This window comes from Scyliorhinus canicula, chromosome 10 (assembly GCF_902713615.1).
Source record: "Scyliorhinus canicula chromosome 10, sScyCan1.1, whole genome shotgun sequence".
In the NCBI taxonomy this organism is placed as follows: Eukaryota; Metazoa; Chordata; class Chondrichthyes; order Carcharhiniformes; family Scyliorhinidae; genus Scyliorhinus; species Scyliorhinus canicula.
Genome location: NC_052155.1, coordinates 101,705,724 through 101,733,266, shown reverse-complemented (window position 1 = coordinate 101,733,266; position 27,543 = coordinate 101,705,724). Strand labels below are relative to the sequence as shown.

Below are 27,543 nucleotides of genomic sequence, written 5' to 3'. Positions count from 1 at the left end.
ACTTCAGAGAATCGTGAACACAGCCCAGTTCATCACACGAACCGTCCTCCCATCTATTGACTCCATCTACACCTCACGCTGCCTGGGGAAGCGGGAAGCATAATCAAAGACCCCCTCCTTCCAGGCTTACTCACTCTTCCAACTTCTTTCATCGGGCAGGAGATACAAAAGTCTGAGAACACGCAAGAACAGACTCAAAAGCAGCTTATTCCCCGCTGTTATCAGACACCAAAACGACCCTCTTCTGGACTGACCTGATTAAGACTACACCCCTGTATGCTTCACTCGATGCCGGTGTTATGTAGTTACATTGTGTACCCTTTGTTGCCCTATTATGTATTTTTTTCAATTTTCTTTTTTTTTCGTGTACTTAATGATCTGTGGAGCTGCTCGCAGAAAAATACTTTTCACTGTACCTCGGTACATGTGACAATAAACAAATCAAAATCCAAATTCAATCCAATCCACAAGTTCCGAAAGACGTGCTTGTTAGGTGAATTGGACATTCTTAATTCTCCCTCCGTGTACCTGTGAGGCATTGAACAAATGAATGTGATTTAAAATAGGATTATTAGTTAAAATAGTATAGATAATAGGGCCGGTCCGATGGTAGTGAGCTCACAGACAAAGGACAAAGGAATTCAGCGAAGCATGGCTAGAAAGGGGGAGGGTAACCTCGTGGAGAGAATGGTGAAAAGGATGCTGGGTAACAAGAGGCCCAGGATTGGGAAATGTGAAGTGAGCCAATCAGGATATATGGCCAGGTCAGAAGGTGTATAGAATGACCAATGGGAAGCTTGTATGCAAATCTTGATGTGATTCAATCAATATGTGCTGTGATTTCTTTGTTCTCTCCCTCACTAACGTTTGGGAGCTCTAGAAGACAGCTGCGTGTTCTAAGGTCCCACGAGTGAGTCAGCCTTGCAAGCTGGTGGAAATAAAACAATAATTGATATCTGCAGATCCGTCTCAGATTTTATTGAGCCCAAACTGGCAGCAAAAGGATCAGGGATTGACACCTGAACAGGCGCGAATGTGAAGACTAGGGGTTTTACATAGTAACTTCATTGCAGTATTAATGTAAGCCTACTTGTGACACCAGTAAAGATTATTGAGTGTGAGGAAAAATGTCACGGATTGCAGATTGGCAGAATGGGTAGATCCGTGACAGATGCAGTTTAATGCAGAGAAATCAAAAGTAGTATTCTGGGAAAAAGAGCGAATAATATTTGCAAAATGATTAGGGGCCAGAATCTACAGTAACCAGCAGACAATTAGTGCCTGCCAACCTTTAAACTTTCTCTTACCCATTTAATTTCCATGAACTTTTGCCTGCAAATTGCCCAAAGTGGGAGATTGAAACAGTTCATCTGAGATCAGTGTCAACAGGGTAGCAACTGAATATCTCCATTGCACCCAGAATGAACAGTGCAGTTTCTGGACCAGCAAGTAAAACTTAGAGTACCAAATCGTTTTGCTGAATAGGTTTGTACAACAACTAAATTGTTGAAAAGAAACATTTTTTAAGTACCACTTTAGTTTTTGAAATTGTTCTTAAAAGCCACTCTAAAGCCCTTAAACATTACTGAATGGTTGAGAAAAACAGGTGACCCTACTGACCAGTTGTTAGTAATATGTTTGATGGTGTATTTTTATCATTTGCACAGTTTTATGTCCAGTTATGTATCGGCAGAGCTATTGTCTACACTGTTGCCTCCAGTTGAAAACATAAGAGGTGGAAAGGGGACAACTGTTAGCTCCCAACACATTTTTTGGTATGTTCCATTGGTTTTATACTGGGGAGTCAATTAGCCCCAGTTTAAAATCTAGACCATAAAACATTGGATGGTGGAGAGAAGGTAAAAAATACATAACTTTCGCAAAAGATTATTCTGGGTTATATATATAAAATCATGTTTAACAAGGAAGTGACTGCGAATTTAGACCACTGTGGGATTTTTGTTGACTGATGTTCAGTTTTGGTTTCTGGCAGGGGTACTGGGCTCCTGACCTCATTACAGCCTTGGTCCAAACATGGACAAAACATCTGAATTCCAGATGTGAGGTGAGAGTGACTGAACCTTACATCAAGATAAAATTTGACTGTGTGGGATCACACAGAAATGGAAGTCAATGGGAATCAGGGGACATGCTCTCTACTGGCTTTGAGCCTTGCGCTAAGGAAAATGATTTTGCCTGTTGGAGGCCAATCATCTCTGCCCAGGACATTGATGGCGGAACTCTTCAGGGTCAAGTCCGAGACCATCCTGACGTGAAAATGTATGACTGTCTTTTCATTGTCACGTGAACAAAATACTGAACTCTGCAACTGTTCACCATCTTCTCGAGGACAATTAGGGGTGGACAATAAATATTGGCCTATCCACATCCATTAATAAATTAATTTAAAAATACCTCTTTGACCAGGTTTTTGGCCATAGTCCTAATATTATTTTACATGGCTCGGTGTTAAATTTTGTTGAATAATACTCCTGTGAAGCACTTCGAAACATTTAACCACCTTAAATATGCTACATAATTTCAAGATATTGTCAGTTTACCATCCTCAAGTCCTGCTGTAGCAGCGACCATATCTGTCCTCTTGATATGTAAATATCTGTGCGTACAGTACAACCACTTTACGTTTAGGATGATGATCGGAGGTCAGTTTTTCACAGGGACATGCATATCGATCCTTTAACTGCTTATGTAGGTTTCTTCTGGTGCATTTTCAAGGAAGTGTACTGGCCTGAAGACAAGTTCAGTGATGGGCAGCCTAGGTGAGTGAGCGGGCCGTACAAAATGTCCTCCTTCATCTCAGTGGGCTGCAAGATTGAAATCAGGCGTGTTCACTAACTATAACCTTTGAATAAAATTGAATACATGCCAAATTATAGACACTGCTTAATCATTTATATATTAATAGAAATGTCATCAACTTCAAATGGTAAAAACAAAATAAATATTTGGTTGTGGAGGGACCGTACTGCTCCCACAGTCAATGTTGTGAGCAATCAGCATTCACCTCACTTCACTTGCCCTTGCTTCATGTGCGTATCACGTCATTCATACTGGTAGGAAAAAAAACAGTACAGATGGAAATCAGAGGAGTGTGGCAACCCTGATCGTGGGCAACGGTCAACAAAATGCCTTGTGGGTAGCACTAGAAACCAGATGGGCTACATGTGGCTGCTAGGCTCCAGTTTGCCACCACTGTTCTAGGTGCTCTGCTTATTCTTTAGTGTAGCTGTTATGACCCTGTTATAACCTGCCTGCTTACTATTGGCTGGGGACTAATGACAATCCCACAATAGAACATAGAACAGTACAACACAGAACAGGCCCTTCAGCCCTCGATGTTGTGCCGAGCAATGATCACCCTACTCAAACCCACGTATCCACCCTATACCTGTAACCCAACAATCCCCCCCCCCTTAACCTTACTATTTAGGACACTACGGGCAATTTAGCATGGCCAATCCACCTAACCCGCACATCTTTGGACTGTGGGAGGAAACCGGAGCACCCGGAGGAAACCCACGCAGACACGGGTAGGACGTGCAGACTCCGCACAGACAGTGACCCAACCGGGAATCGAACCTGGGACCCTGGAGCTGTGAAGCATTTATGCTAACCACCATGCTACCATGCTGCCCCTAATCCTGTGGGAGTATGAGCTTCCCCAATGAGGGGGAGCGGAGAAATCATTAGCAGACTCCCTGCATAAATAGAGCTGGCCAGTTTGGAACCAGAGGGAGAGAGGAGTGAGCTGCAAGGGAAGTTGCTGCTGCTGTTGTATATATATATATATGTTAATTTGTAAATAAATATTATTTCTTTGTATCCTGAAAACTCGTGCTGGATTCTTCGTGGCCCTCACAAAAGACTCCCTACAAGGACAGAGCTGTATAACATCCGCTTCCCCTCTGACACACCTGAGAATGAGCTACTCAGGTGACTAGGGGGCAGAGCACCCTCCTAATTGGAGCAACTCTCCAAAGAGTATAAACCCCAAGCTGGAAGTAGTTCGGGGAAGGAGACCCTGTGGGGAGTGGAGTGTGGAGTGTAGAGTGGATGATTATTGTGACTAGTGTGGAATAAAATGAGTTGTACCCTGTCAGCCTGGTCTCTCGGGGAGCCTTTGCTTCCGACTACAACACTGGCAATAAGGATGGGGCGGAGCTGCCGGATCGTTTTTCAACCACTTCGGGAGGCCACTTTCCGACCAGCAGGCATGGCAGGCATTTTGGCGCCAACTCAGACAATTGGGCCAGTTCATAGAAAGTCTTCAACTTTTTTTCCGCACGAGTGCCATCACCTGTAATAAGCGACAGACCGTCACCTTACTGATCACCATTGGCGGACTGACTTATGTCACTTATCTGGAATTTGAGTTACCCGGACAGGACGGATGGGTTGCCATTGATCAACCGGGTGGGCCATCACCTAAATCCACAGCTGACGTACCATCCGCCCAGTTTCAAGGGTGGGTCCTCCTGCTGACGGCCCACGAGTACACTATGGAGCATTGCCCGGGCACAAGGATCCCACCTGTGGACGCGTAGAGATGCCTGCCTCTACCCATGAGGCCGCTGGATCCCGCCCCAGAGGGGATAGCCGCTTTCCATTTCATGGACACTTTGCCAGTAACGGCAGCTCATATCAGAGAATGGACACAGACCGACCTTGAGTTGTCAAGGGTCCAACATATGGTCCAATACGGGGCCTGACATAGGGTGAAACCAGACTGGCTGAGGCCCTATGCTGCCAAGCTACCCGAGGTGAGTGTCAAAGATGGTGTCCTCCTGTGGGGGACATGGGTGGTCATACCCAAACGGGAACGCACGGCCCTGCTATAAGACCTCTACAACAGGTGGCCAAGATGAAAATATTGCCACGCTACTATGTTTTCTGTCCCGGACTCGATGTCAAGATCGAGCGGGTGGCCCAAAATTGCACCCCATGCCAGGGAAACCAGAAAGCACCCGGCGGCCCCGATGCACCCCAGGAGTGGCCCAGGAAGCCTTTGTGCCTTTTACACATTAACTTTGCCAGCCTTTTTCAGAGAGCCACATTCTTATGTTAGTGGACGCCCACTCGAAGTGGCTGGAAGTACACCGTGTCTCCACGGCGACCACTCAAGCAACAACGGACAGATTGAGGGTTATTTTTCACACGCATGGACTGCCCAAGGTCTTGTTGCCCGGCAATGGGGTGACGTTCACGATCCAGGAGTTTGCTTCATTCATGGCCACAAATGGCATCAGGCACATACGGACAACCTCCAATGGGCTAGCCGAAAGAGCGGTACAAACGTTCAAGAGGGCCATGAGTAAGATAACCTTCGAGGGTGGTAGGGTCCAGGGTCAAGCCAGGCTGGGGACTCGCGATATTTGGGGTTGGGGTGGAGCCGGGAGTGCAGGTGGCGAAAGAGGCCGGTGTTTTGGCCTTTGCGTCCCTAGTAGCCCGGCGGAGGATCTTGTTGCAATGGAAAGATGCGAGACCCCCAAGCGTGGAGACCTGGATCAATGACATGGCGGGATTCATTAAGCTGGAGAAGGTCAAATTCTCCCTGAGGGGGTTGGTACAAGGGTTCTTTAGGCGGTGGCAGCCTTCCCTCGACTTTCTGGCTCAACGATAGGGAACTAGGTCAGCAGTAGTGGCAACCTGGGGGGAGGGGGGGGGGGAGGGTTCAGAGGGGTATTGTTTATGTTAATTTAATTTAATTTATTTTGTTGTTCATCGGGTTTGGGGGGGGGGATCATTATATGCGTCGTTACAGGTCCGGGGGGAGTTTATTATTGTTATTATTATTGTTTTGTTGTTATACATTTTTCAAATATTTCAATAAAAATTATTTTTAAAAAAAGAGTAAGATAACCTCGGGTCGTGGGAAACGCAGTTGGCGAGGTTTCTTTTCGCCACAACTAGCATCGCACCAGCAGAGTTGCTCATGGGGCGCCGACTCCGGACACGTCTCAATCTCATCCTCCCCAATGTCAGGGCACAGGTCCGTCAGCGGTAGAACCTCTCACAGATGGACACCTTCACGATGGGTGACGCGGTTTATGTAAGGAACCTCAGGACCAGAGCCCGGAGGCGACACACCGACACCACTTGGACTTGCAGCCTTACCGACTGGACCATGCCAGCTGCAATGTTCTTCACAGAAGCAGCGATCCCTGGTACACTACACACCTGCAGGACCAGCTATACCATCCCTGGAACTCCGCTGCAACCCAAGCGGTCATGTGACCCCCCGCCTGAGGACATAGACATTTCACAGACTTTGGGGGGCGGGGGGGGGGGGGGGGGGGGGGGGGGGGGGTTACAACATCCGCTTCCGCTCCTACAAATATTTAAAGTTTATTTATTATTTTATTTGATAAACAATTTTTTAAAGATATTTTGGTACAATAAACGACAATAATATAAAACTGTGTGCAAAATAACAATCGTTATAGTGCAAGAAACCCAGCTCCCCTCCCACAAGGATCAGCCTAACTAACTACCCCCTAAACTACATTACCCTAACCCCCCTCCCACCCCCCACCCCCTCCCTGTTGACGATTAATTTTCCGCGAAGAAGTCGATAAATGGTTGCCACCTCCGGGCGAACCCATACAGTGACCCTCTCAAAGCGAATTTAATCTTCTCCATACCGAGAAAGCTCGCCATATCTGATAGCCAGGCCTCCGACTTCGGAGGTTTTGAGTCCCTCCATGCCAGCAGAATTCGTCGCGGGGCTACCAGGGAAGCAAAGGCCAAAACGTCAGCCTCTCTCTACCCCCCTGGACTCCCGGGTCCTCCGAAACCCCAAAGATAGCCACCTCTAGACTCATCACCACCTCTGCTTCCAGAACCCAGGACAACGTCCGCGAACCCCTACCAGTACCTCCTGAGTTTTGGACATGCCCAAAACATGTGGACGTGGTTCGCAGGTCCTCCCGAACATCTGGCGCACCTGTCCTTCAATCCAAAAAATTTGCTCATCCAGGCCACTGTCATGTGGGCCCGGTAGACGACCTTAAATTGAATCAGGCTGAGCCTGGCGCATGTTGCGGTCGTGTTTACCCTGCTCAACGCCTCCGCTCATAAGCCCTCTTCTATCTCCCCTCTGAGCTCCTCTTCCCACTTAAGCTTCAGCTCCTTGGTCTGTGACTCCTCCGCTCCCATAAATTCTTAATATATATCCGAGACCCTGCCCTCCCCCACCCATCCACTGGACACTACCCTGTCCTGGATCCCCCTGAGTGGCAGGCGTGGGAAGGACGGATTCTGTCTGCGTAGAAAGTCCCGCACCTGCAGGTACCTGAACTCATTCCCTCTCGCCAGCCCAAGTTTCTCCTCTAACGCCCTCATGCTCAGGAAGCTCCCTTCCAAGACCAAATCCCCATCCTCTCAATCCCAGCCCTCCGCCATGCTCGGAACCCATCGTCCATATTCCCCGGGGCAAACCGGTGATTGTCACAAATTGTCTTGTAACAGCCTCCCCGAACAGGCGCCGGAATGTGGCGACTAGGGGCGTTTCACAGTAACTTCATTTGAAGCCTACTCGTGACAATAAGCGATTTTCATTTCATTTTCATTTTCATTTCATTTTTTCATTTTTCATTGGGGACCAAACCGATGCTGCCATTCCCCCCCACGTGCCTTCTCCATTGGCCCCAGATCTGCAAGGTCGCCACACTATGGGGCTGGCGGAGTACCGTGCCGGTGGGAGTGGCACGGGCGCCATAACCAGGGCTGCCAAACTGGTCCCCCTGCACGAAGCTGCTTCCATCCACCCCCAAACCGACCCCACACCCACCATCCCCTTCCTTATCATAGCTATGTTGGCTGCCCAGTAGTAATTACTGAAGTTTGGCAGCGCCAGCCCCCCTTCCCCTCGGTTCCTCTCTCGCCCACACAAATCCCATAATCATTGTATTAACCGTCTTGAAAAAGGACCGCGGAATGAAAATGGGGAGACGCTGGAAGAGAACAGGAATCTCGGGAGGATCGTCATTTTAACCGTCTGCACTCTCCCCGCTAGCGTCAGTGGGAGCACATCCCACCTCCGGAACTCAGCCCTCATTCGCTCCACCAACCGCGACAAGTTCAAATCATGCAGATGGCCCCAGTCCCGTGCCACCTGTATCTCGAAGTATCTAAAACTGTCCCCCACTAACTTGAACAGCAGCCCCCTCAACCTACCCTCCTGGCCCCTCGCCTGGACTATAAACAACTCACTCTTTGCCATGTTCAGTTTGTACCCCGAGAACCGGCCGAATTCCTTCAGGATTCCCATGATTTCATCAATCCCAGGCACTGGATCCATGATGTATAAGAGCAAGTCATCGCCGTACAATGAAACTCTGTGTTCCAGCTCCCCCCCTTCCAGCCCCTAGAGGCTCTTAGGGAAATTGCCAGCAGCTCTATTGCTAACGCAAACAGGAGTGGGGAGAGGGGACATCCCACGGTACAGTCTGAAATAGTCAGATGCCGTCCTGTTCGTCCTCACACTTGCCTCCGGAGCCTGGTACAACAGTCTGACCCAGTCGATAAAGCCCTCCCTGTGGTGATCCATTGTGTAATTGTGTGTGTGCCTATATTAGGGGATGTACAGTAGTACCTATACTACAGGTTCGCCGGTAGCCCCTGCCGGCTAGCTCCGCCCACAAGGAGCCGTATAAATATGCATGACTTCTCCTGATCAGCCATTCTACCAGCTGCCGTCGGAGGATAAACATCTAACTGTAATAAAGCCTCTATTGTACCCATTCGAGTCTTTAGTACAATTGATAGCGCATCAATTTATTACAGTTAGATTTTCCGCATCATGGACAGCAGGACCAAACCAGATCGCTTGCAGCTGGTTCCGCACTCACCAAACGCCAGAAAGGCCTTTAATCACTGGCTGGCTTGGTTTGAGGCCTACATCAACTCAGCGACTCCCGCGCCGACGGAAGGTCAGAAAATCCAGGTTCTCTACTCAAGGTTGAGCTCCAGCGTGTTCCCGCTGATACAGGATGCGGCGAATTACGCAGGCGCCATGGACCTCCTTAAAGAAAACTACGTCCAGAAGACGAACGCTCTATTTGCAAGGCATGTACTCGCCACTCGCGTACAACTACCTGGTGAGTCGATTGAAGACGTCTGGCGGGCCGTTATCCCTCTCGTACGGGACTGCGGCTGCCAATCTCCTCATGCGTGATGCATTCGTGACGGGGATTGCATCGGACCCCATCCGGCAACGACTGCTGGAAGGGGCCGCTCTCGACCTAACGGAGACGAACACTTTAGCGCTCTCCATGACGGTCGCTTCTCGTAATGTCCAGCCCTACCCCGCTCGCCGCGCAGCCCACCCATCCTACCCCTCATGGACCCTGCAACAGACCCCCCGACTGGGGCCACTCCTGCGCAATATGCCTGCGCTGCCCGACACACCACACACTCTGGGGGTCCCCGCTGCTACTTGTGTTGTCAACAGAAGCACCCCCACCAGAGCAGCCCAGCCCGCGCCGCCACCTGCAAATCCTGCAGCAAGAAATGCCACTTTGTGGCGGTGTGCCAGGCCTGCGCAGTTGCCGCTATCGCGCCCGATTTTGCTCCCTTCCCCCAGCCGATCGCACAATGGGCACCGCCATCCTCTGCTCCCGGGGCCACGTGCGACCAGTGGGCGCCGCCATCTTCTCCCCCCCAGGTCCACGTGCGCCCGTGGATGACGCCATCTTGCACCGCCCTCACAACGTGCGCACCATTGGCGCTGCCATCTTCCCCCCCAGGTCCACGTGCGGCCAGTGGGCGCCGCCACCTTGCCCCGTGCCCACAACATGCGCTGCATGGGCGCCACCATCTTCCCCCCCCCCCCACAGGTCCTTCGGACGTTGCCATCGGCTCCATTTTGTCTCCCCCTCGGGACTGGACCGCTGTACCCGGGTCGCTGCCGCTCCTCATCGGACTGCTCGGACGACCGCCCGCTGCTTGCCTCCATGACGCTGGACCAGTCCCGTCCTCACAACCTGGCCACCGCTTCGACGACGGTGCTAATCAATGGCCACGCGACATCCTGCCTACTAGACTCCGGGAGCACCGATAGCTTCATCCACCTGGACACAGTAAGGCGCTGCTCCCTCGTGGTCCATCCCGCCATCCAGCGGATCTCCCTGGCCTCCGGATCCCACTCTGTCCCGATCCGAGATTTCTGTGTAGTCAACCTCACCGTGCAAGGGGTTGAATTCAGTGGTTTCCACCTGTACGTTCTCCCTAATCTCTGTGCTACACTATTACTGGGCCTGGATTTTCAATGTAACCTCCAGAGTCTCACCCTCAAATTCGGCGGGCCCCTACCCCCACTCACCGTTTGCGGCCTCACGACCCTCAAGGTTGACCCTCCCCCTCTCTTTGCCAATCTGACTGTGGATTGCAAGCCCGTCGCCACCAAGAGCAGACGGTACAGCACCCAGGACAAGGCCTTCATCGGGTCCGAAGTCCAGCGGCTGCTTCGGGAGGGTGTTATCGAGGCCAGCAACAGCCCCTGGAGAGCCCAAGTGGTAGTGGTTAAAACTGGGGAGAAACACAGGATGGTCGTGGACTACAGCCAGACCATCAATCGGTACACGCAGCTCGACGCGTACCCCCTCCCTCGCATATCTGATATGGTCAATCTGATTGCACAGTACCGGGTCTTCTCAACGATTGACCTTAAATCCGCATACCACCAGCTCCCCATCCGCAAATCGGACCGTCCATACACTGCCTTCGAGGCAGACGGTCGCCTCTCTCAATTTCTTAGGGTTCCCTTCGGCGTCTCTAACGGGGTCTCGGTATTCCAAAGAGAAATGGACTGAATGGTTGACCGATACGGGCTGTAGGCCACGTTTCCGTACTTAGATAATGTCCCCATCTGCGGCCATGACCAGCAGGACCACGAAGCCAACCTTGCCAAATTTCTCCACACCGCATCTCTCCTCAACCTCACTAACAACAAGGAGAAGTGCGTGTTCAGCACTAACCGCTTGGCCATCCTCGGCTACGTAGTCCAAAACGGACTCCTGGGGCCCGATCCCGACCGCATGGGCCCCCTCATGGAGCTCCCCTTCCCCACTGCCCCAGGGCCCTGAAATGCTGCCTGGGGTTCTTCTCCTACTACGCCCAGTGGGTCCCACAATACGCGGACAAGGCCCGCCCACTGATACAGTCCACTCAATTTCCCCTCACGGCCGAGGCACAACATGCCTTCGCCCGTATTAGAGCAGACATAGCCAAGGCCGGGATGCATGCAGTAGATGAGACACTGCCCTTTCACGTAGAGAACGACGCTTCAGATGTTGCCCTTGCCGCCACTCTAAACCAGGCAGGCAGACCCGTGGCATTCTTTTCCCGCACCCTCCATGCCTCCGAAATTCGACATCCGTCTGTTGAAAAGGAGACCCAGGCATCGTTGAAGTGGTGCAGCACTGGAGGCATTACCTGGCCGGCAGGAGATTCACTCTCCTCACTGACCAACGGTCGGTAGCCTTCATGTTCAACAACACGCAGCGGGGCAAGATCAAAAATGATAAAATCTTGAGGTGGAGAATCGAGCTCTCCACCTATAATTACGAGATCTTGTATCGCCCCGGCAAGCTCAACGAGCCCCCAGACGCCCTCTCTCGAGGTACATGTGCCAGCGCACAAGTAGACCAGCTCCGTGCCCTGCACGACAGCCTTTGTCATCCGGGGGTCACTCGGTTGTATCACCTCGTCAAAGCCCACAATCTGCCCTACTCTGTCGAGGACGTACGGACAGTCACCAGAGACTGACAGGTCTGTGCGGAGTGCAAGCCACACTTCTACCGACCAGACGCGCCTGGTGAAAGCGTCCCGCCCCTTTGAACGCCTCAGTGCGGATTTCAAAGGGCCCCTCCCCTCCACCGACCACAACGTATATATCCTTAGTGTGGTCGATGAATTCTCCAGGTTCCCATTCACCATCCCATGCCCGGATATGACGTCTGCCACCGTCATTAAGGACCTCGACTCCATATTCGCCCTGTTCGGTTTCGCCGACTACATCCACAGTGACAGGGGATCCTCATTCATGAGCGATGAGCTGCGTCAGTTCCTGCTCAGCAGGGGTATCCTGCCTCCAGCAGGACGACCAGCTACAACCCCCGGGGAAAGGGGCAGGTAGAGAGGGAGAACGGGACGGTATGGAGGGCCGTCCAGCTGGCCCTACGGTCCAGGAACCTCCCAGCCGCTCACTGGCAGCAGGTCCTCCCCGATGCACTGCACTCCATCCGGTCGCGAATAACACACCCCATGAACGTGTGTTTACCTTCCCGAGGAAGTCCACATCCGGGGTGTCGCCACCACTGTTACGTCGCTCCCAGCGAACCGTCAGACCACCGGACAGACTTAACCTCTGACGGCCACCGGGTCACCAGATGGACACATATTTTTTTTTCCCTCCCCTCTGTAAATAATTCACAATTCTGTATATAGTTCCACGCCACCCCCGCCAGACTCATTTTTAACAGGGGGTGAATGTGGTGATCCACTGTGTAATTGTGTGTGTGCCTATATTAGGGGATGTACAGTAGTACCTATACTACAGGTTCGCCGGTAGCCACTGCCGGCTAGCTCCGCCCACAAGGAGCCGTATAAATATGCATGACTTCTCCTGAGCAGCCATTCTACCAGCTGCAGTCGAAGGATAAACATCTAACTATAATAAAGCCTCTATTGTACCCATTTGAGTCTTTAGCACGATTGATAGCGCATCACTCCCCGAACCCAAAACGTCCCAGCACCTCCCAAACTCAGTCTGTAGCCTTCATCGTTCCCTTAATAGCTCTGCCCTCGGGGTCTCTGCATATCTCCTGTATATCTGTAAGATCTCCTTTACCAGTCGGTCCATTTCTGCCCTGTCTGTCCTGTCCCTATGTGCTCTATGTGCTTCCCTCTCACCACTGCCTTCAGCGGCTCCCAGAGCACCGCCGCTAAGACTTCCCCTGTGTCATTGTCCTGCAGGTAGCTTTGCGTACATATCCTCACCCTCTCACACACCGCCTTGGAAAGTTTATTTATTTAAAAAAAATTTAGAGTGCCCAATTATGTCTTTCCAATTAAGGGGCAATTTAGCGTGGTCAATCCACCTACCCTGCACATCTTTGGGTTGTGGGGGCGAAACCCACACAGGCACAGGGAGAATGTGCAGACTCCACACAGACAGTGACCCGGCACCGTGATTCGAACCCAGGTCCTCAGCGCCGTAGTCCCAGTGTTAACCACTGCGCTGAATGCCACCCATATTTAAAGTTTATTGACAACTCAAGAATACAAAAGAATGAACAGAATGCTTAAAAACAGACACAAAAATCAGAAATATGCTGAAAGCATTACAAGACACCAAGATAAACAAAAGCACCAGCTCTCAAGCCAGTACACACCCACCACCAACCACCCTGGCCCCAACAATAGCCCCACATCAGTGGAAAGGTGCAATACAGGTGGCCAATGAGCAATACAGACCACAGGAAAAGGACACACATGAGCAGGACACGGTATGAGAGAGAGAGAGGAAATACCCCTTCCCACCCAAAAGGGGGCATAGTTCAACCTAAAACAGTTCCTTTTAACAAACAAACAGCTATAAATCAAGCATACGGCTACCTCTCACCCCCACCCCAATGGTAGCTCCACATTGGTGGAAAGGTTCCCAAAAGAGCAGCGTGGACCAGAAAAGGACGCACCAATACAGGGCATGGTGGAAGAGAGAGAGAGAGAGAGAACTCCCTTTACAAAAAAAAACAAGTAAAAATACTGAGCAACCATAAGAAACCCAACAACCAATTAAGTACAAGGCAAAACTGCCAGCACTCAAGCCAGCTCCCCTCCCCCACCTCCAACAACAGCCCCACATTGGTGGAGAGGTGCCCGCAAACAGCACAGTCCACCGGAAAAGGAGCGGCAGTGCATGGTTGAGGAGAAAGAGAGTCAACACCCCTCCCCCTCACCCGCACCAGGAAGGACAGGTCAACCCCTAGTGCACACACGCAGGAGGGCCGCAACTGGCGGACACCCAGCCGCTAGGCACAAAAAAGCCCAAAACATAACAAAAATACAATACTAACCATACAATCCCCCAACAAAAACACAACCAACATCAGTAAAATCAATGCACATAGTCAATTGGGCCACTGCCCTGCTGCTCTCACAGTTCCAGTATCCGGTCCCCAGATACTATCCAGTCTAAAACTGCAAAAGTGAGTCCATTCTCCTCCACTTTCAACCCGGCAGCAGGCCAACCAAAATCCACCCCATGCTCCACTCCCAGCCGATAAGCAGAAATCCAGTAGTCCCAGTGTTAACCACTGCGCCACATGCCGCCCATATTCAAAATTTATTGACAACTCAAGAATACAAAAGTGTAATAAGTACGAGTCCCAGGCGTGCACTAGCATGCAAGAACTCTCCTCCCTCTCCTCTGCAAACAACTGGCAACAGCAACACCTCTTGCCCTCTATCCAACGGTCTTAGCACTGTTCTCCCTTGCCGTAACCCAGGCATCAAAGTCTGTAAAATGCAGTCAGCATACAGAATAACACACCAGGTCTGGAAGCAGGGTTACAGCCAGAAGCAGCTCAGAGAAACACAGACTGCACGATGTTATTGGGCATTACAACTGAATAGATTATCAGAACTTAACCAAGGGACAAATTTAAAGAGGTCGCTCCGAGTAGGAGCACAGCCCAAAAATAACAAAAGAGAAACGGAAACTTAAAAAAACATCAAATTAACGTGTGCAAAGAAGGGTTGATAAAACAATCTAGCCCCTGTGGTACCCACCAAGCACGGAAGGCAACACAGCCTGCACGTGCCTCAGAGCATGAACTACTCAAGTGACTAGGGGTTGGAGCTCCTTTCTAATTGGAGGAACTCCCCACAGAATATAAACCCTGACCTGGAAGCAGTTTGGGGAAGGAGACCCAGCGGGGAGTGGACTTGAGGATTATTGCAACTAGTGTGGAATAAAGTAAGTTGGACCCTGTCAGCCTGGCCTCTCGTGGCTCCTTTGCCTCTGTCTACAACAGTAGCCGTATCCTGCTGGCTTTCATAACGTCCTCTTCTCCCTGCTCATATTCTTGTTCCATCATTTCTGGGAGTGACTGTGTTGATTCCCATGGGAAGGACTCCACCACAGAAGAATGGGAAGAGAAAAGATTTTCCTACCTGAAATTGCCGAAAGGCAGTTTGTAAAATCCTTTCCTAGCTGTGCAGCTGAGAAACGATTTTTCAAATTGTTTGTTAAAGCTGATATTTCAGGCAAGGTTTGTCAACAATTAAAGCCAGTCAACTCAGCCACTCTGTTTTGACAAATCAGGCAGATAACTTCCCTCTTTCCTCAATCAGCCTCGGTTAATTCTGTCTATTCTGGCAGAACTTCGAGGATAGTTGATTTTCCCCCTATAATTCTGTCACTTGCTGATCAACACCAATGAAGGAAGAGGGCTGAAGAGAGATGCAAATGTGTTTGCTGGATGTGATTTAAGTCTATTTGCTCATGTGGAATGTCAACATGGACTATTTGGTCTGAATGGCCTGCTTTTGTGTTGTTACCTCCTTCGATTAATCATTTTGGAGACATCATCTGTTGCCATTAAGTTTAATGGGACGTTAGCGTTGTAGAGTGGATATAACTCTGATTATCTGATTCAAACTCCACATTTTGACTTCATCAACTGGAACTAGAAGTATTTTGCATTATGCCAACGAGGTTTCTTTAATTATATAATCAGTGTTTTCAAATGTCGCCATTGACTTTCCTGAATGCTTTTGTTAGCGCAATATTAGCATTTATGCATTAATCAATTTATAAATATACATTATTCTTTATTTCAATGGCAACCAGTGGTATCATAATGCTTTCCTGGAGCTTAAAGTACTGACAGGTAGTCATTTGATGCATAAAAAGTGCTATGACCAGGTGGGAAAGGGTGGAGTGGCACTCCTCGATTCAACCTTCTCAGTTGGTCACTACCAAGGTTTACATTTCGTTTTTACAAGGATATTACTTTGCCAAATTAGAATGCATTTCATTATTTAACCTGTGAGTAATAAGGAGCCAATAAAAATGGTTAACCTGAGTCGAAGAAAGCACACTTGGGCCTCAAAGACCTTTAAAAGGATGTGGATTAACCAACCATTTGTTTATTATCACTTCACTATCATTACTGTCCTCATCTTGACTAACTAATGCCATGCCATCCTATATATTTTCCTTTAAAGAAGGCATGCTCGGTGTAGGGGCTGCACGGTAGCACAGTGGTTAGCACTGTTGATTCACAGCACCAGGGTCCCAGGTTTGATTCCCGGCTGGGTCACTGTCTGTGCGGAGTCTGTGCGTTCTCCCTGTGTCTGCGTGGGTTTCCTCCGGGTGCTCCGGTTTCCTCCCACAGGTCCCGAAAGGCGTGCTATTAGGTAATTTGGACATTATGAATTCTCCCTTAGTCTACCCAAACAGGCGCAGGAGTGTGGTGACTAGGGGATTTTCACAATGGCTTCATTGCAGTGTTTAAATATTTTGAAATATAATCAAAAGTAGATGTCATATGTGGACATTCAGAAGGTCAGAACACATGTTGGAAAGAAGCAGAATACATAAACTCGTTACTAAAAAAGGAACACAGCAGCATTAAGGGAAGTTACTGAAAACTGACCCTTGGCTTTTCTTAGTGACAAGGAAAGTATTTTTGAGCTAAATGACTTCCTCCAGCTTGAAAAATATTGGAAATTTTTTGTGACAATAAAGATTGTTATTATTATATTAACCACACACAAGCACACATGTATGTATGTATGTATATATATATATATATATATATATATATATATATATATATATATATATATATCTTGAGGTTCTTGAATGTGGTCAGATGTAGAATATGTTGCATTGAATATAAAATCTCTACTCGTTGGTCGTTTTTGGTAGAGTTGGTTGTCGAACTGGGCAACACGCTTATTCCAAAGAGAGACAGTGCAGACACGATGGACCAAATGGCCTCCTGCGCCATAACAATTCTGTGATTCTCAAAGCAGCTTTCAGCATGTTTCCTCTGCTGAAGACTTTCTCCGGTTTTCGGGATATAAATTGAATACAGCAACCATCAATTCAAATACAACCCCCAAAGATTAGAACACTAAGTAATCCTTAAACTTTTCTTTTCACCAAAAAAACCTTTTAACAAAAGCACATAAGGTTTAAATTCACTACTGAGAACAGTTATCACTCTGAATTCACCAAATGATCAAGAGATAGTATTTAGATTGCAGAGAGATCGAAATTACACATTCTTTGGCTGGCTTCAGCTCCAACACTAAAACAAAACCAAAAAAACACAGACAGTCCAGCTCCACACACACACTCTGACATCACTGATAAACACCCATTTCTTAAAGGTACATCCACTATTCGATAAACACTCATTTTTTAAAGGTACTCTCATGTCACATTCAGTAACCTCCCTACATTTGACGATAACTGCCTTCCTTTCACAAAACTGTCTGATCTTCCCCAATCAACCTCTGCACACAGTCATCAATCCATGATGCAAGTACCTTCGCCAATAGCTTGGCATCTACATTCAACAATGATATCGAGCGGTATGACCCACATTACTCTGGGTCCCTCGAGAGCGGTCTAGGTACCTGAACCGTATCTTCAGGATACCAATGCACCGCCCGATCACGGCCCTGGTTGCTGCATGGGCGACGTTGTAGCGGGTCTTAGTGTTGGCCTGTGGCCTCTGGGTAAGTGTCATCAGCCATGACCGCAGCAGATAATCCTTGTCACCCAGGAGCCAATCCCTCAGCCGGGGGTACACCTTGAAAGTGTCAGGAACCATTGAGTGATTCCTCTCCTCTACCCTCGGAAGAAGCGATCATAGCATGGCTGAATTAAAAACATAGATGGAGTGTGAGAAGGTAAAATCCAATACCATGTCTTGTGCTTAAACAAAGGAGACTACCATGGGATGAGGGAGGAGTTGGCTAATGTAGACTGAGAGCAAAGACTTTATGGTGGGACAATTGAGGAACAGTGGAGGACTTTCAAAGCGATTTTTCACAGGGCTCAGCAAAAATATGCACCAGTGAAAAGGAAGGACTGTAGGAAAAAGGATAATCAGCCATGGATATCTAAGGGAATAAAGGAGGGTATCAAATTGAAAGAAAAGGCATCCAAAGTGGTAAAGATTAGTGGGAAACTAGAGGATTGGGAAGTCTTTGAAGGTTAACAGAAAGCCACAAATAAAGCTATAAAGAAAAGTAAGATAGGTTATGACAGTAAACTAGCCCAGAATATAAAAACAGATAGCAAAAGTTTCTACAAATATATGAAACGAAAAAGAGTAGCTAAGGTAAACATTGGTCCTTTAGAGGATGAGAAGGGGGATTTAATAATGGGAAATGAGGAAATGGCCAAGGCATTGCACAGGTATTTTGTGTTGGTCTTCACAGTGGAAGACACAAATAACATGACAATAATTGTTGGCAAGGAGGCTATGGCAGGTGAAGACCTAGAAACGATTATTATGCGTGGGTTCAATTCCTGTACCGGCCTCCAACGAACAGGCGCCGGAATGTGGTGACTAGGGGCTTTTCACAGTAACTTCATTGAAGCCTACTTGTGACAATAAGTGATGATGATTATTATTATTATCACTAAGGAGGTAGTGTTGAGTAAGCTAATGGGCTAAAGGTAGACGCGTCTCGTGGCCCTGATGAAATGCATCCCAGGGTACTAAAAGGGATGGCGGGGGAAATAGCAAATCCACTCATGGTAATTTACCAAAATTTGCTGGACTCTGGGACAGTTTCGGCAGATTGGAAAACAGCACATGTGACACCACTCTTTTAAAAAAGGAGGTAGATAAACGGCGGGTAACTATAGGCCGGTAAGTTTAACTTCTGTAATGAGGAAAATGCTTGAATCTATCATCAAGGAAGAAATAGCGAGACATTTGGATAGAAATTGTCCCATTGGGCACACACAGCATGGGTTCATGAAAGGCATATCATGTTTGACTACTTTAGTGGAATTCTTTGAGGACATTACAAGCACGGTGGACAACGGGGAACCGGAGGATGTGATATATCTGGATTTCCAGAAAGTATTCGACAAGGTGCCGCACAAAAGGCTGCTGCATAAGATAAAGGTGCACGGTGTTACAGGTAATGTATTACCATGGATAGAGGATTGGTTAACTGACAGAAAGCAAAGAGTGGGGATAAATGGGTGTTTTTCTGGTTGGTGATCAGTGGCTAGTGGTGTGCCTCAGGGATCAGTGTTGGGTCTGCAATTGTTCATCATTTACATAGATGATCTGGAGTTGAAACCAAATGTAATGTGTCAAAGTTAGCAGATAACGCTAAGATGAGTGGTAGAGCTAAGCATGTGAGTGGGCAAGGGTCTGGCAGATGGAGTTCAATGTTGATAAGTGAAACAGATAAAATTATGAAGGGAATAGATAGGATAGAAGCAGGGAGGTTGTTTCCACTGGCAGGTGAAACTAGAATGAGGGGGCATAGCCTCAAAATAGGGAGCAGACTTATACTGAGGAACTTCTTCACCCAAAGGGTCGTGTTCCTATGGAATTACCTGCCCAGTGAAGCAGTTGAGGTTACCTCGTTAAATGTTTTTAAGGCAAAGGTAGATAAATTTTGAACAGTAAAGAAAAAAAAGGTTACGGTGAGCGGGTGGAAAAGTGGAGCTGAGTCCACAAAAAGATCAGCCATGATCTTATTGAATTGCAGAGCAGGCTTGAGGGGCCAGATGGTCTACTCCTGCTCCTAGTTCTTATGTTCTTGTGTTCTTATGACGAAGGTGTTGGGCACACTGCTCGGGTATTGGGCGCAGATGTGCTTGATGTGCATCTTGTGGTCACACAACAGCTGCACGTTCATTGAGTGGAACCTCTTTTGGTTTGTGAAGGCCATTCCCTCATGCGCCAGTGCTCATAGGGGAACACACATCCTTGGGGCATCCTGCCGATAGCAGCGAACCCCGTTCCCCAGGCATCCTGGTGGGCTGACCGGGTATATAGGACCTCCGTGAAGGCACGGATGCACCTGTGCACCGAGTTCTGCAAGATACCTGATAGGTCCCCACTTGGCACCTGGAAGGACCCTTTGGCGAAAAGGTTCAGGGCGACCTTCACCTTGATGGCCAACGGGAGTGGGTACCCTCCCCTATATCCCCACGGTTCCAGGTACGTCACGATCCAGCAGATATGTGATAGGGTCCCCGTGCTCAGCCGGAGTCTTCGACAGCATGCCTTTCCAGCAGGTCCTCGAAGGACAGGCAGTGCTGGTACACACAATGCCTGGTGCCGAGCCTCCTTCCCACCACCTGGCTTGGGCAGCTGGCTCTCCATCCTCAACGCTGGCTTCTGTTCCTTTGGGGCAAGCACCACTACTGCAGGGTCCTCCTCGAGCAGCTCCTGCTCCACAACCTTAGTGTATCCCCCAGGGCTGCGGCTACCAGGCAGATGGAAACCATTCCTGGCTGGATTCTGGAATCCATTGTCTGCAGGGGGTGAAAGGCAGACATGTTAGCACGGTGCGAAACCCCTGTGCCCAACCAGGTCTAATGGGCTACAGGGTGGCCCTGGCCTGCACTGCAAACCTTTCCCCTCATGTCCCACTCCACTCCCCTCCCTCCTCACCCATCCCCGGCCCCAACCCTGGTACTGTGCCTCGTGCAGCACCGCTGGCATCGTTGCTACTTGGCACTGTAAGGGCATCTGGCACTGGCATCCATCCCTGCTGGCAGAGATACCAGTGGCTGGCACCACCCATGCCACTGGGACGCAATGCAGCCCCCGTCCAGTGCCCTTCTGTAGGGGTTACCTTGGGCATTCCCCTTGGGTGGGCCGTGTGATGCAACTCGCTCTATGCAACCACGGGCCACAGTGGGCAGTCAGTGGGGAACGCAGCAGCATGGCTGCCTTGCAGATCACAGCAAGTGATTGGACACTCTGTCCCCCCACAGCTCATCCCTTGGTCAGCCCCATTACTCCCCCCAACCATAGCAGACTCCCCCCACCAACCATCCCAGCGCAGGACCACCAGCCCATGCTCATACCTCTGGAAACGTGACTTAGCTCCTCTTTCTCCCTCAGCAGCCACTCCACCTGTTTCCCAATTTTTAAAACCACAAGTCAACCTTGCCATCGGTAATTCCTCCTGGCAGAGGCAGAGCACTGCAGGATCGCCGGAGAATACCGGAATGGGCCAGTCAATGATATGCCAACGGCATTGACTGTAAGTGCAGTGTAGAATGCATTCAATCTGCTGTCGAGGCATCGGAGCATGGCATTCTGTCAGACGGCCAGCTCCAGCCTCAATGTTCAGCTCCTACGCCTTTCTGCCCGATCATGCCTCACGTTCCCACCCTCTATCATTCCCTGGCCAGGCAAAATGGAGATTGTGCAGGTTTACTTAGCAAAATGATTTCACTTTCATTTAAACTGTGTTACAATGAGAGGTTTATGGGGTTATATGTTGGGACTGGAGCTTTAAGTTTATCGTAAATTTCAGTCGGCCATAAATGAGTCGAAACCGAGTTGCTCAAAAGAAAACTTGGTTTATTGCAAAGCAATTATATTTACAATACACATCAGATCCCAGCCAGGTCTGCTCCGTTTGTTCCATACCCGACCGACTTTATACCTGTTTTAACCATGAATGTACTCGGCTTCCCGCCCGCTTAGCGGGAGAGATGATATTTGGCGTGACCCACAGGAAGGTTGATTGCTCAACCCCATAGGTCTCGTGCAGGTTATAACATAAACTGCAGTGGTGACATTGGGAATTGCATTAAACAGGAAATTAGAGACAAATGCAATAAAGGAACATCTGTAATTATGGGTGATTTTAATCTGCATATAGATTGGGCAAATCAAATTAATCACAATACAGTTGAGGAGGAATTCCTGGAGTGAATATGAGATGGTCTCTATCAATACGTTGAGGAACCAACTAGAGAATAGGCCATCCTAGACTGGGTACTGTGTAATGAGAAGGGAATCATTGACAATCTAGTTGTGAGACCCCTTGGGGATGAGCGACCATAATATGATAGAATTTTTCATCAAGGTGGAGAGGGAAGTAGTTGATTCTGAGGCTCAGGTTCCTGAATCTTAACTAAGGAAAATCCGATGATATGAGGCATGATTTGGCTTTGATCGTTTGGGGAACAAAACCGAAAGGGATGACAGTGGATAGGCAATGGCAAACATTCAAGGAGCGCATGGAGGAACTTCACTGCAACAATTATTTATTCTTGTCTGGGACAAAAGTAAAACAGGAAAGGTGGCCAATCCATGGCTATCAATGGAAATTAGAGATAGTTTAGATCCAAGAAAGCATACTAATTGGCCAAGAAAAACAACAGACCTGAGGACTGGGAACACTTTACAATTCAGCAAAGAAAGACCAAGGGGTTAATTAAGAAGGGGAAAATACAGTACAAAAGGAAGCTTGCAGGGAACATAAAAACTGACTGTAAAAGTTTTTATAGGTACATGAAGAGAAAAGATTGGTGAATCAGAAATGGGAATGTATAATAGGGGGCAAAGAAATGGCTGAGCAACTAAACGCATACTTTAATTCTGTCTTCACAAATGAGGACTCAAATCAGACACCTGAAATGTTGGGGAACACAGTATTTAGTGAGGGGGAGGAACTGAAGGAGATGAAAATGAAATTAAATGAAAATCGCTTATTGTCACGAGTAGGCTTCAATAAAGTTACTGTGAAAAGCCCCTAGTCGCCACATTCCGGCGCCTGTCCGGGGAGGCTGGTAGGGGAATCGAACCGTGCTGCTGACCTACTTGGTCTGCTTTCAAAGCCAGCGATTTAGCCTGGTGAGCTAAACCAGCCCCATCAATATTAGTAGAGAAATGGTGTTGGAGAAATTGCTGGGATTGAAAACTGATAAATCTCCAGGGCCTGATAATCTACATCCCAGAGAAGTTAAGAAAATGGTTCCAGAAATAGTGGATGTATTGGTGGTCATCTTCCAGGATTCTATAGACTTTGGAACAGTTCCTGCAGATTGGAGGGTGTCGAATGTAACTCCACTATTTAAAAAGGGAGGTAGAGAGAGAACAAGGAATTATTGACTATTAAACCTGATGTCGGTTGGGAGGAGAATTCTAACATCCATTATCAAAGATTTTGGGCAGGATTCTCTGACCCCACGCCCAGTCGGAGATTCGACAGGGGGGGGGGGGGGGGGGAGCCACGATTCACGTGACGCTGCTCCGACACCAGTCCGCTGATTCTCCAGTGACCGGAGAATTGGCGCCATTGGCGCGCCGCCGGTTGGGGGCTGCTCAACGCGCCCCCTCACCCCGGCAATTCTCCCCGTGCGATGGGCTGAGTCCCGCCAGCGCCGTTCTCGTATGGTCCCACCCGGCGGGACCTTGGCGTTCATGTTGCGGGGGAGTGCGGCCTGGTGGGGGGGAGGGGGTCCAACCCTGGGGGGGCCTCCACGGTGGCGTGTCCCATAATCAGGGCCTACTGATCAGTGGGCGGGCTTATCCCGGTGGGGGCCTATGTTGCTCCGCGCCAGGCCCCTGTAGCGCGGAGAAGGCAACCCTCGCGCATGAGCGAACTTGCGCCAGCCGTAGCGTGCATGCGCAGACCCACAGTGCCCATTCTGACGCCCGTATTGGCAGCTGGAGCAGGGCGAGGCTCTCCAGTGCCATACTGGCCCCTTGTACGGTGCAGGATCACTGATCCTAGGGTCCCGATGACGTCATCATAAAACGCTCCGGCGTTTACGACGGCATCAATACTTAGCCCCAGGATCAGAGAATCCCACCCTTCATTGCAGAGAACGTAGAAAACAGTGACAGGGTCAGACAGAGTCAGCAAGAATATATGAAGAGGAAATTATGCTTGACAAATCTGCTGGAATTCTTCAAGGTTGTAATGAGTAGAGTTGATGAGGGGGAGCCAATGGATGTGATATATTTAGACTTTCAGAAGGCTTTTGACAGAGTCCTGCATAATAGATTAGTATGTAAAATCGCATGGGATTTGGGGTAATATATTGAGATGGATAGAAAATTGGTTGACAGACAGGAAACAAAGAGTAGGAATTAACGGGTCTTTTTCAAATTGGCACACACTGGCTCGTGGGGTATTGCAGGGATTGGTGTTAGGATCCCAGCTATTCACAACATGTATTAATGATTTGGATGAGGGAACAAAAAGGAATATCATGAGATTTGTAGACAACACTAAGTTGTTGGGACGGTGAGCTGTGTGGAGGATGCAGAGATTCTTCAGTGTGATTTAGACAAGTAAAGTCAGTGGGCAAATGAATGGCAGATGCAGTATAATTTGGAGAAATGCTAGGTTATGCACTTTCAAAGCAAAAATGAGAAGGCAGAATATTATCTGTACAATGAGACCTGGGTGTCCTCGTACACCAGTACTGAAGGTAAGCACGCTGGTACAGCAGGTGGGAAAGAAGGCAATCTCTTGAGTTTACAATAAATAAACTTAGAGTCTTTCAAAGTCCCAGAATGGTGTTGAAGATATAGGGTTGTAAACAGTTGTGCTGTAAACTGTCAATTTGCTTGTAAGATGTAAGGATTTAAGTTAAGAATAGCCAATCAACAAATCTGCTTAGAAATGTGTTTCGTGTTGCCCTGGGGAAGAGAACAGAGGAAGCCATTTTTGAGATCAGGGTTGCAGGCTTTCCTACAAATCAATGAATATCACAGATGGGGTGGCACAGTGGCGCAATGGCTAGCATTGCTGCCTCGCAGCACCGAGGACCCAGGTTCGAATCCCGGCCCTGGGTCACTATCCATGTGGAGTTTGCACATTCCCCCGTGTTCGCATGGGACTCACCCCCACAACTCAAAGATGTGCAGGATAGGTGGCTACGCTAAATTGTCCTTTAATTGGAAAAAATTAATTGGGTACACTAAATTTATAGAAAAAAATTGCAGACAGACAGCAGTTCGGTGTGGTCAACAAAAAGAAGAGGCTGCTTGACTTTGCAAGGTACCACAGCCAGATGTTGGCGGAGACAGTCTCTCAGTTTGCGGCCCTCTAAGGATTCTGGGAGAATGACCAGACGGAAGAAGAATCATCAGAAAAGGCTTCACTATTGGTGGTAGAAATAAGAAAATTGAGGAAAGTGCCTAGAGTGGTTCACTCAAAGTTACTACTCGGTGAAATTGGGCTGCAGGAAACTATTTGAAGCTGGGAGCAATTGTGGACTTTCTGCTATGAGGACTGTAATTTTGTGTGATGTGTGTTAAGTATAAAAGGGCAATGTACCAAAGTGTAAGATGACCATAAAAATGAAATAGTGTTTATACAGGAGTGCCTTTAGCCGTTTGTTACAATAAAAGTGTTAATATGTATTATCTTGCCATGTCATTCATTCAACCAATAATTGGACATTTTAATCTCTTTTTAATAATGTTTGCCTCTTGGAGATCGTAACAGCTTATAATTTTAAAATAGTTTCTTCACAAAGTTTAACCTATTTTCATATTATATAGTGCTCGACTGGAAGATGCTGCGACAACGGATGAATGGACATCGTACGACAATCGCCATGCAGGAATGTCCCCTTCCAGTCGGGGAACACTTCAGCCGTCAAGGGCATTCAGCCTCTGACCTCCGGGTAAGCGTTCTCCAAGGCGGTCTTCAGGACGCGTGATAATGCAAAATCGCTGAGCAGAAACTTAGACCCAAGTTCCGCACACATGAGTAGGGCCTCAACCGGGACCTTGGATTCATGTCACATTACATTCACCCCCCACCATCTGGCCTGGGCTTGCAAAATCCTACCAACTGTCCTGGCTTGAGACAATTCACATCTCTTTAACCTGGGGTTACCCCTATCTCCGGATCTATAAAGACTTAATTACCTGCCAATGCTCGCATTCAAAGCATTGTCTTGCATCTTTGAATTTGTCTATATATATATTTCTGGACCATACTTCATTCAACTGAGGAAGGAGCAGTGCTCCAAAAGCTGGTGTTTGAAACAAACCTGTTGGACTTTAACTTGGTGTAAGACTTCTTACTGTGCTCACCCCAGTCTAACGTCAGAATCTCCACATCATGGCTACACAAATATCAGTCAGGGACCAGAACCTACAGTTGGAAAATCTCTAAAAGGCTATTAGAGATGAAGATATAAAAAAGGACAAAAGCTAAAATAAATAATTATAGTGTGATACCATCTTAATAAGATGTGCTAAGATGATAGGCATCATTTAAATATAGGGTGGTTTTATTTCAATAGAATCTTCTGAAACACCGGCCAAGTGTTTTGGAAGACGTGTTTCTTCCAGTCTCAGAAAGCAACAATCACTACAGGGTAGGTGTACTCAGGATATCTACACGCAAAGCATGTTCTCAGGCTCAACATCCAGCTTTGCCCACATTACCGCCTTGTATATCCATCCCACTGTGGCTATTATTGCCTAATGAAACATTTCTGTCATTGATACATTCTTACTAACAATTTGTGTGTCACTCAGAAGCCACTCATTGTTAAATTAGTTTATGGCATCGCAAAGTGGGGGAGGATTATTAGCAAGAGCACCCCTTACATTTTAGCAAATAACAGATATTGTGAGGTCTTAATTAGAGGTTTCAAGGTAGCTGCAATTCAGTGGCAGGTTGTCTTTCGACTATAATCACTAGAGATTGTGCTGAGCAGAGGAATATATTGAGGAGAAAATTTGCTGCGTTTTACAGAATTGTGAAAAACGCTAGCTCTCTCTGAAACCAGTAAGTACATCTCTGACTCTCAAGGTGAAGATCCATCACAGTGGACAGATCCAGTTCTAATATCTATTTTGCACCCACCAGAACAGAAAGATAGAGCCTTAGGTTAATTTCTCATCTGGAAGATAGCACATGAAACAATGTAGCAGTCGCTTGATACTACATTTCAGTGTCAGCCTAATTATATGGATGACGCTAGGTTCTTCTGTGAACAACGGCTATTTGAGCAAGGTACAGGATGGTTATACCCATGGAAATGTATCCCAACCACAGTCAGCATTTTGAAGAGTTAAACTGAGAGGCAAGGGAAAGAGCCAGCCTGTGCTGCAGTTGTCAGGTGCAGCAAGTGTGGGCAGTCACTCTGATGTTCTCCACAATTGACATTAATTGATAATGCTCACAAATTCGTAATGGCTCCTTTGTTGATGCAGGTTCAGTGTGACAAGCACTGTGTGGATCCATCCCTCAGCAAAGGTATTGAGGAGAGTAGGAAGAAAATGGAAAGAAATAAGGCAGTACCTAACATAAAACAACCATTGATTGGCAAAGAAGATAGATTACTTTAAAAAGAACCCCAAAGGCACCAGTTAAAGGTAAAGTCGCCATTGTCCGAGATGACCATAGGCTGCTTTCTCCTTGGAGGGGGAGAGCTGACTGGTGGTGATTTAACCCGAGGGTCACCACACCCCAGGTGAGAAGCAAGGTTGAGAAGGCAGAGCCTTCATGATGACCGATTAGTACTGC

The 27,543-nt window shown here is 48.1% G+C and overlaps 1 long non-coding RNA gene across 1 annotated transcript in view; it reads left to right on the top strand.

Moving 5' to 3' along the window:
• The window catches only part of LOC119972952, an 82,303-nt gene that overhangs the window by 30,548 nt on the left and 24,212 nt on the right, over nt 1-27,543 (top strand). Inside the window, exon 2 of the long non-coding RNA XR_005462191.1 lies at nt 25,560-25,684. This is a non-coding gene — a long non-coding RNA (uncharacterized LOC119972952). The remainder of the gene's footprint in view (nt 1-25,559; nt 25,685-27,543) is intronic.